At 38.1% G+C, this 10454-nt stretch overlaps 1 pseudogene; it reads left to right on the forward strand.

Annotated features, from left to right (window-relative positions):
* The first annotated feature begins 6265 nt into the window (after positions 1–6265).
* Positions 6266–6719, forward strand: LOC102907671 (large ribosomal subunit protein uL15 pseudogene; annotated as a pseudogene).
* Positions 6720–10454: the final 3735 nt, after the last annotated feature.

Genomic DNA, 10454 nt, shown 5'->3' on the forward strand with positions numbered 1-10454 from the left:
TGCAAAATACTAGTCAGAGAGAACAATTTTAGGAGGAAGTAATTATTTTCTACAGGGAAATGTTTTATTTGGGAAGTAGCAGACCCCTCTATGAAGTATCAGTGTAGTAAATTTTTTTTCCAGTGAAACAAGTGCCAGCTGCATCAATAGATATAAATTCCAACTGAAATCATGCGTCTCCTTGAGGGAAGAGTAGGAATTTTCAACCCTCAAACCAGGGGAACACAAATACTAATAAAATCAACTTCTTTTTGTTTAAGATAATCTGACTTTTACTTTGAAGTATTATTATGCTTAGTTGCAGAAAACTTAATATTTCAGTTCTAGGTTGACATATCCACTATAAACTATCATCACTCATTCATATAAAAAATCATTCTACAAGGATGATACATGTTGCCATTACATGGAATGGACATCTTTCTTTCCCATCCTCCACCACTGTGGTATCAACTGACTTTTAATTGGTTCTCGGTTTGGATCTTTATTTTAGCTGCTACTGAGAGTCCTGTGCCCCTAATGGGTGAATCATGAGTAAATGATCTGCTGTTGCTCAGCCAGGTTGGTTTCTAGAACTCCATGATCAAAGAGGCAGGGTGGAGCTCTCTTGGTCCTAGACTCATCTTTATACTCTGTTTCTTCTCTCTTAGTCCATCATGATAAAAGCACACACACACACACACACACACACACACACACACACACACACACACACACCTTGAGACTACTCAGTAAAGATTACAGTTTCTCAATATCTACTATCATTCCTAGGAAGCTTCTGTTATTTACCCTGCCCTCAATCCAACTTCAAGAATGATGGAGAGGAGCATCCTCGGTGTAAATCATCTAGTCCTCCCCAAGTCCCTGTATTGATAAGGATTAACCATGATCAGAGACAGTGTACTCTCCTGAGTGTCTTAATTTTGTAGTTGGAGTCCTGCAACTTTAGTTAGGATTTTGGTATGTGACAGAATATGTGAAGTGAAGAATTTTCCAGAGGAACAATGTGTTTTGGCTCCAAGGTTAGAGGTGGGAATGAAGTGATGCATAAATACCATGAAAGGAGGAAATTGCAGGGAAGAGTAGGTCACCTTGGTTAGGCAGAAAGCAGAGAAAATGAGAGGTATGTACCAAAGACAATGTGACTCTTCATAGACTTTCTTCCAGTGACACAATTCTGCCACCTGAGACCCACCTCCTTAGTTCTACCAACTCCTAATGAAGCCATAAAACCATGAATCCATCAGGGGATTAATTAACTGATTATGTTTTATGGTCCAGTAACTTCTCAGCAATAGCTCCATTTGTAGACCAAGACTTCAATACATGGCACTTTAGGGATATCAGTTCATATCCAAACAATGTGCAAACATAAAGTCAAAAGTTAAAGAGCAGAAACAGAATATCCTAGAATATTAAAAATAGCTATGTCTAAATTTTCTATTATTCTGTATTTTAATACTTTATCTTAAAGTGTTTTTTTCATTCAGTGTCTATTCTCCAGTGTTACTGAGAAGGAATCTATCTATACATTGAGGGTTTCATATAGCTTAGGCTATCCTCCAACTTACCTCATAGCCAAGCATGACGTGGAACTTCTGCTTCTCCCATCATCATTTTTCATGGCTTGAGATTCTAGGCATGCACCACCATGTCTTGTTTTATGGGGTGCTGGAATCAAACTCAGAGCTTTCTTCATGCTATGGAATATTCTACCAACTGCTTTCTCAGCCCCAGAAGCTGGTTTCTAACCTTTGTCTTCTCCTCCTTAGGCTTTGTGCATGGTAGACAGGCACTTGCTCTACTGCTGATCTCAGCCTTCTCCTCCCATTTGCTTTGAATCTTTCCTCTCTTCTTTTTTCTTCTTTCCTTTTCTTTCTCTTCCTTTTTCTCACTCTTCAATTGTTCCTCTTCTCCTTCTTCCTGTCCTCATTGCTCCCTTGCAAAAATTACTTGACTGTTGATATCAATGTTATATTTCTTTCCATTCTGGAAAAGATTTGCCGCACTTTTATTTTTATAATGAAGCATCTATGCTTGGGTGTGCTTGGCTGCTTTAAGCTCATTTTTAGTAGTAAATTATAAATGTGGCATATGAAAAACGTCTTTGTGGACTTACTACTTATCTTTTTATTAATTCATGAATCCCTTCGTAACAAAGCAAAAACAAAACCATAAACACCAAACACAGTTAACACTAGATATTTGCTGAATGCTGATAGGATCCTTGTTTGGGGGTACTTATTGCCAGTGTTTCTGATGAGGCCTAAGTGAAGGGAATATTGTTGTCAAGTGATGAAGATAAAATCAAGTGATTAAATAATCTAACGTATAATAATATTAAGTCCTATGAAATAATAAAACAGAGCTCTGAGGACTGATGTTAAGAGAGCACTTTCAGAAGAAGTGGTCTTTTAATTCATGTCTGAAATGTAGATATTGCTCCATTGACATTATTTTAAGAGTGACTTATTAAAAGAATGGAAATAAAGTATATAACATAAGAAAACTAATTTTTTTCTTAGAATGAGATAGAAAGGAGAATGGCAAAATGGCATTACAAAGATAATGGTGATAGTTAATACTATCAACCTGAGAGGGTCTAGGACTAGTTAGGAGACAAGCCTCTAGAGGAGCCTGTGAAATGACACAGGTCAGGTTGACTAAGAAGGAAAGATTCACCTTTATGTGAATCTTATGTGTGGTATTATGCCATTGGATAATATCCTGAACTGAATAAAAAGAAGATGGTAAGCTAAGTATGAGCATTCTTTTTCCTTGCTTCTTGACTGAAGATACTACATGACGAATTGCCTCAAACTCCTGCCACCATTACTTCCATACCATAATACATTGTATCCTCAAGCCATAACCCCAGAATGTCCTTCCTTCCTTAAATTTCATTCATCATGTGTTTTGTTACAGCAAAGAGACAAGAAATGAATATTCTAATATAGAGTTTTAAATAGAAGTGTGACAGTCCAATTTGCCTGTTTTGAAGATCACTCAGGGTGCTTTGTGAAGCATGGATATCGGTTGTACCAAAATAGAAATTTTGAAAAGAGCTTGCTGGCTTCTTGGGTGATTGCATTCATGTACTCCGCCAGTTGGAAAACACAAAGCAGCAAGAGTGGTAAGATAGACCCGGTTAAGCAGTATATAATAGACAATGGAGGTGCAAGCGTCAAGGCTGATACCAAATCTTACTATAGTAGTTTCTATGCTTCTGTACTTTTTGTTGCTGTGTCAGGCAGCAAACTGGAAAATACAATTGTTCATTTTACACCACAGTATATATATTTTACATCTTCTTCCAGTGTTGCTCCCTTTTAAGATGCTGTGGTTTCCAGTGTATTCATGGCAAAGCCAAGGAAGGACTTTGGACCCTTCCAGCAATGTTTGATTACTTTCATGCTGTTTTTCCTATGAAAAGTGTAACCATTAGAATCTTTCCCCCTGTTTCCTGGAGAAAGATTTGGCGCAGCACTTGAATTCTTCGGTATAAAGATACCTTCTAGAATGCCAAGCATGGATTGATTGCCAACTGTCTGCTGGATGCTGTGATGAACATAAACCGCAGTTTCTCACAAGTGAAAGCTTAGATTATGGCTGAAAATATGTTTCAACTCAAGATTCCAGGTGGCCCAGAAAAAGCAGCCACTGCTTATTCATGAGCCATTTTTTTTAATCACTGAATAGAACCACATATGTACTCATTAACAAAGACATCTTTCTTGCTATTGTAAGCATATGTCATAATATTCACAGACTGTGTCTGTGTGTATGGGTGTGTGTGTTTGAGTCATATGTATGTTCTAAGGACTAATTTGCACCTTTGATTACAGAAATCATTTACAGAGAGCTTTTAGCTAGATTCCCATAAACACACAATAGCTGCTGATCTTGAAGCATCCTTGATTATGGAAAGTTGGTGTTGCCTTCTCAGTAATATATATTCTGCCTAAACTTTTAAAATTGGCAAGATCTGTTCTTATCATACTCTGAGTTTCTTATATTTTCTCTGCTACTTGTATAATTTTAGTAGACCACATGCATCACTCTTTTCATTGGTTATACATTGTCTTTCCCTTCATTAAGAGCAAGAACAGAGGCCTCCTTTCACTTGATGATGTACCTCAAGTATCTGGCACAACGTTGGTACCTGAAGCTTTTGCTTAAGTCCTTTTTCTGGTAAATCTCCATCCACATGAAGTTGAAGGATTCATTCTGTAGGTAATGATTATGACATCTTTGTCTGGGAAAACAATATTTTTATGACATCCTATCATCTAGGATGCCTGGTTCAACTCTTGGGTTTCAATATTCAAACTGTCTTCTGGTTTTCACTTTCCCCCTATAGTAATCATATGTCTAATCATAGGAAAACAATAGAATGTTATTTTTTTCCTTTTATTTTATTTTACAATACCATTCAGTTCTACATATCAGCCACGGATGCACTTGTTCTCCCCCCTCCTGCCACCGTCCCCTTCCCCACAGCCCACCCCCCCATTCCCACCTCCTCCAGGGCAAAGCCTCCCCCAAGGACTGAGATCAACCTGGTAGACTCAGTACAGGCATGTCCAGTACCCTCCTTCAAGACTGAGCCAAGCAGCCCTGCATAAGCCCCAGGTTTCAAACAGCCAACTCATGCCATGAGCACAGGACCCAGTACCACTGCCTAGATGCCTCCCAAATAGATCAAGCCAATCAACTGTCTCACCTATTCAGAGGGTCTGATCCAGTTGGGGGCCCCTCAGCCTTTGGTTCATAGTTCATGTGCTTCCATTCGTTTGGCTATTTGTCCCTGTGCTTTATCCAACCTTGGTTTCAACAATTCTCGCTCATATAAACCCTCCTCTTTCTCACTAATTAGACTCCCTGAGCTCCACCCGGGGCCTAGCCATGGATCTCTGCATCCAGGTCCCTCAGTCATTGGATGGGGTTTCTAGCACGACTATTAGGTATTTTATGTGGTATTATTCTACCAACCAAATAAGCATTTCCTGTGTACTGTTTGGTTTGTGGGATAATAAGGCGTAAGGGACTACCTCAAAATGCAGCATAGCATTTAAAACTGTGCACAATTTTTTGTTCCATGTAAGCATTATATTGGACAGCTCTGACTCAACCTGAGCTCAGCTGGGCTCTGTAGGGCTGGATTCAAGCAGTGGGTTGAAAATGCATCCGCTGTCTGTGATTCTCTGTTCCCCTGGGTCCTGCAGCTATTCAAAGTATATTCTCCCTTTTTGACAAATTACTAAATGTCAGTAGTCACACTAAACCACACTAATACATTTAGGTGTAGCTGGAGAGCGTCTCTCCAGGTCCCACCAAACCCTGGCACTCCGACTGCCCACTTATAAAATAAACACACAGACGCTTATATTATTTACAAACTGTATGGCCATGGCAGGCTTCTTGTTATCTACTTCTTTTATCTTAAATTAACCCATTTCTATAAATCTATACCTTGGCACGTGGCTCGTGGCTTACTGGCATCTTCACATGCTGCTTGTCATGGCTGCGGCTGGCAGTTTCTCCCTCACTCAGCCTTCCACTTCCCAGAATTCTCCTCTCTCTTTGTCCCGCCCATACTTCCTGCCTGGCCACTGGTCAATCAGTGTTTTATTTATACAGAACGATATCCACAGCATTTGGGGACTATGTTTCATAATGTCTCATGTTCACTGACCAGAGCCTGACAAATAATTATACCTAATCACAGTGATGGAAAATATGCTTATGTTTACCTTTAAGTAGAGTAGTCACTATTTTATGATCAGCATGAACCCCATGCTTTATCTCCCAAATGCACCCATCAAGATCTACCACAAATTTGACTACTCACCAAACTATACTCAGAACCACTCTTTCACTTCTTTTATTTTTGGTGTTGCTGTTTCCTTGTTAACTTTTGTGATCTCGGTAAACTATACATGCTTCTGTAATTAAATCATGTTTGACCCTTCTCGTGGACTTCAAACTTCTAAGCCACAGAGCACTTTTCTATTAAGACATTTATATCTAATGCTGATAATAGCGACATAAATAAATGGAGCAGTTCATTTCAAAATTAGATTCTATCCTTGTCTGTATTCTGGTCATGTAAAATAGGGAAAATACTGTATTAAAGTTAAAAGAAGTCACACTGTGTATAGTGTACTTCTGGAAGGTTCTTGTTCAGATTTAACCAGAATATGATCTAAAATTAAGTCTTAGAATAAAAAAAAAAATCACTTGTTCATTCCATTCTGCTGCCCTCATGCCATCCAGACTGAGGAAGACCCGAAAACTCCAGGGCCACTTGAGCCACGGCCATGGTCATGACCACATCAGTAAACACCGCAAGCACCCAGGAGGCTGCAGGAATGCTGAAGGCATGCATCACCACAGGATCAATTTCGACAAATACTATCCAGGTTTCTTTGGGAAAGTTGGTATGAGACATTACCACTTAAATTGGAACCAGAACTCCTGTCTGACTGTCAACCTGAATACATTGTCAACGCTGTTCAGTGAGCAGACACGTGTCCATACGGCAAAAGAACAAGACTGGAACTGCTCCCATCGTTGATGTTGTGTGATCAGGCTACTACCAAGGTCTGGGGTAGGGAAAGCTCCATAAGCAGCCTGTCATCATGGAAGCCAAATTTTTCAGTAGAAGAGCTGAAGAAAAGATAAAGGGTGTTGGAAGTGCCTGTGTCCTGGTGGCTTGAAGCCACCCAGGGTGGTTTATTAAATGCTAACATTTTCCAAAAAAAGAAAAAGAAAAACATCACAGTGAATGCTAAAGTATTATAATAATTGCCTAAGTATTTCCTAAAGGAAGGGGGTGGAAATACTCTTGAATTTTGGGTTTATATTGAACATTTTAGACATTGACAGAAATATTTGGTGGTACTCTATATTGGTCTTTCAGAATTAAAAGATTCTCTCTTTCTGAGGGTGGAAAGAGGATTACAAAGACTAAGCAGGCGAACATAACTCACAGGTAGCAGGAAGCTCCTGAAACTTACAGTATTCCAGAGGCCTGCCTTTAAGGGTATGGAGGCAGTAAACACTTGTTCAAAGAGAAGAGACTCTGACTACTGTGCTGCCAGCAAGCTTTACTGGCATCACAGCTATTATAATGTATAGCCTGTGCTGGCTGGGCTTTAACACAGCTATTATAATGTATAGCCTGTGCTGGCTGGGCTTTGACATAGCTATTATAATGTATAGACTGTGCTGGCTGGGCTTTTCAGTGGTGCAGCTGCCTTTGGGGTCACCCATATGCTTGCAAATAATCCCAATAAACTCATGGGCTCACTAAGTTAGATGTGGATGGAAAAGGGTCACTGTTCTGTCATGAGTGCTATAGAAGGTTTAGATAGATGTTTGTTTGTTCATGTCTCCTGGAAGAAATCACCTAGCATGAAGTCAAGACAATGGAGTATTCTTAGCTTTCTTTTAAACTTTGGCTACAAAAACTCTGTTTTTAAAATGACAGCTATCACCCCAATGGACAAATGTCTGAATTTATTCTAGAAGATTAGTTGATTCATCTACCCATCTATTTATACACCCAACTTGTTCGTCAAGCTTTTGTGCATTGTGCATGCGGTTCTATTTTTTCAACCAAGTAAGCCTTATTACACTTAACTGTGCATACTATCGGCTTTAGAATCTGTATTAGCCTATTTCTGGGAATGTAACAAGATTTCTGAGTCTATGTACATTATTTTTTAAAAAGGAGCTCAATTTGGCTCACAGTTTTGGAAACTAAAAGTCCAAGATTGTGCAGACCTCTAACCTATGATGAGCACATAATGGCAGATACTTCACACGAGGAGCACATGTAAAAGGTGAACATGTGAGACAAGAGGACAGAGATATTTGAGGATCTGACATGTTTTTCTTATAAAAATCCACACTCTTGAAAAACCTTACTCCACAAAATCAGCATTAATCCCTTTTGAAGATAATGATCTCATCACACAATTATTTCTACATGGCCTTGACGGTTTTGCTGTCTCTCCACATCTGCAGAGGACTGGCATTCCACAATGTGTACCTTTGAAAAATACAATTCAGTCATACAGAAATCCCAACAGAATCTTTGTCTTTTTATATAAAATTTTATTAGCTCTTTTATAAAACACATTTTGAAAATTTGATATACAAATACTACATGTACATCATTCATCTCCATCTATCCTTCTCCCTCCAAATCTTCCTACAGCCCCCGATTCCACTTCATATTGATGATCTCTTCTTTAACTATTATTGTTATCAACACATGCATACATACATGCATGTATTAAACATGAATTGTTTAATATTGCTCCTGTATGTGTTGTGGGGTGTATATGTGTGTGTTTAGGGCTACCACTTGGAATTGGATAGCCTATCAGGGGCTGAAAACTGATCTTGCTTTTTCAATAGCAAGATTGATTTTCAGTAGTTCTTGATCTCAGGGCATGACCTTGTGAAATTTTCCCTATCAATATTGACATATTTACTAGTGTTGTTATTACACAAGTCTGGTGTAGGCAACCATATTGCTGAGATTACATAGGGGCAGCTTCCCTATCTTGTCTAGAAGACTCTGTCCCACAGCAGGCACCCTGATTCTCTAGCCCTCAGAGTCTTTCTACCTCCTCATCCAGGATGCTCTCTAAGCCTTAGATGTGAGGTTGTGCTGTAGATGAATTAATTGAGGCTGAATAACTCATGGTCAGTTGTTTTCTGCATTTTGAACAGCTATGGATGTCTACATGATTTGTCTTTCAGTAGCATCTTCACCAACATTCTAACATACATTTCTCTCTTCCTTTTACTATGCTCATCTGTGTGGTGACTAGATGACCCTGAGTACTGACTTCCATTCCACCTCCTTGAAGCATTAGACACTGTTTCTTTAATATAAAGAATCATCTCTATTCCTTGTACTGCATAGTATATACACTATTGACTTTTAAGATTTATACCTCCAATATTAAATTAGTTTTGAAAGTAAGTCACACAGTGATTGTCAAGTAAATAATACGTGAGAAGAATGTGAATTGGTCATGAGATTGCAATCTCCATAACACACTGGTTATATTATCACCTGCAGGTTTAGTAATAATAAAATAAATATTAAGTGACAGATTCTTATATACAATTTATTTTAAGTAATCAGATCTACAGAATTTCACATTGAAATTTAAATTTCTTTCTCTTCATGGGAAGTAGCCACACACAAAAAAAACAGGAACTAATGTTATCTACTAGTAAATTAGAAATTAATCACAGTGGATAGAATATCAAGAGCAATGAGAATTTTTTAATATCCAAATAAATTACTGTTCATCTAAATTTTAAATTTTCCACTATTTTTATTCCTTTACCATAAGGCTTGGTATTTTCATTTTAATGACATTCTACTTTACTGTCTGTATATCTTACCCAGATAGATTCACAAACACATTAAAATTGATAACTGACACATTCAAACAGATTAACAGAAAAGGATGCATAGCCATGGAGGAAGATGATCAATCTTGATGCTCTGGTGAGTAATTAGGTAAGTTGTGAAAGAAGACAGAGTAATGAAGAAATATCTAATCCAGTAATAATAGTCTTAACTGACTTTATGTCTTGGAAGAAATCATGTGGACATCTAGTCACCACATAGATAAACACAGTAAAAAGGAAAAGAGAAACGCATGTCAGAATGTTGCTGAAGACGTTACTGAAATAAAAGTAGTACATTCCTGTTCTACCTAAGAACATTTCAGCCCAATATACTGAATCAGCTAAATAAAGTACCCCAGAGTCCCCATTGTGAGGCTACCTATCACAAAATTGACTGCAACAGAGTAACAGATCCCTGGACAACATGTTTCAAAAGTCAGCAAGTGTACATGGCAGGAGTCCTCCAGCAGACAGGCACACCTTCCCTATTATCTGTCTGTCTATCTATCTATCTATCTATCTATCTATCTATCTATCTATCTATCTATCTATCTATCTACCTACCTACCTACCTACCTACCTACCTACCTACCTACCTACCTATCTATCTATCTATCTATCTATCTATCTATCTATCTATCTATCTATCTATCTATCTATCTACCTTGCTAATATAATCAATATTTCTTATGTTGAGAATGTGCTTGTTTAATGCTGTAAATCATGCAAATGTACATATTTAAAGCAGAAAGTCATGATTCCTTCTATAATAGGCACAAAAATTTTCCAAAAACAATCAAACCAAAATCCACAAAAGGAATGTTCTTGCATTGTGAATTTTTCAAATAAATTTATAAAGCAAAAAGAGATAAAGAAAAGAAAACTATGTCACATACGTAGTAGTACTGGATATTCTTCTTGACCCCATTTCCCCCAGTCCATGTACTTTCCATTTATTTCATAGTCTGGTTTTTCTTATGTCCAGAAATCACGGAGGAATTACAGAATGGTTC

The sequence above is a fragment of the Peromyscus maniculatus genome, chromosome 16, assembly GCF_049852395.1.
Source record: "Peromyscus maniculatus bairdii isolate BWxNUB_F1_BW_parent chromosome 16, HU_Pman_BW_mat_3.1, whole genome shotgun sequence".
NCBI classification, from domain to species: Eukaryota; Metazoa; Chordata; class Mammalia; order Rodentia; family Cricetidae; genus Peromyscus; species Peromyscus maniculatus.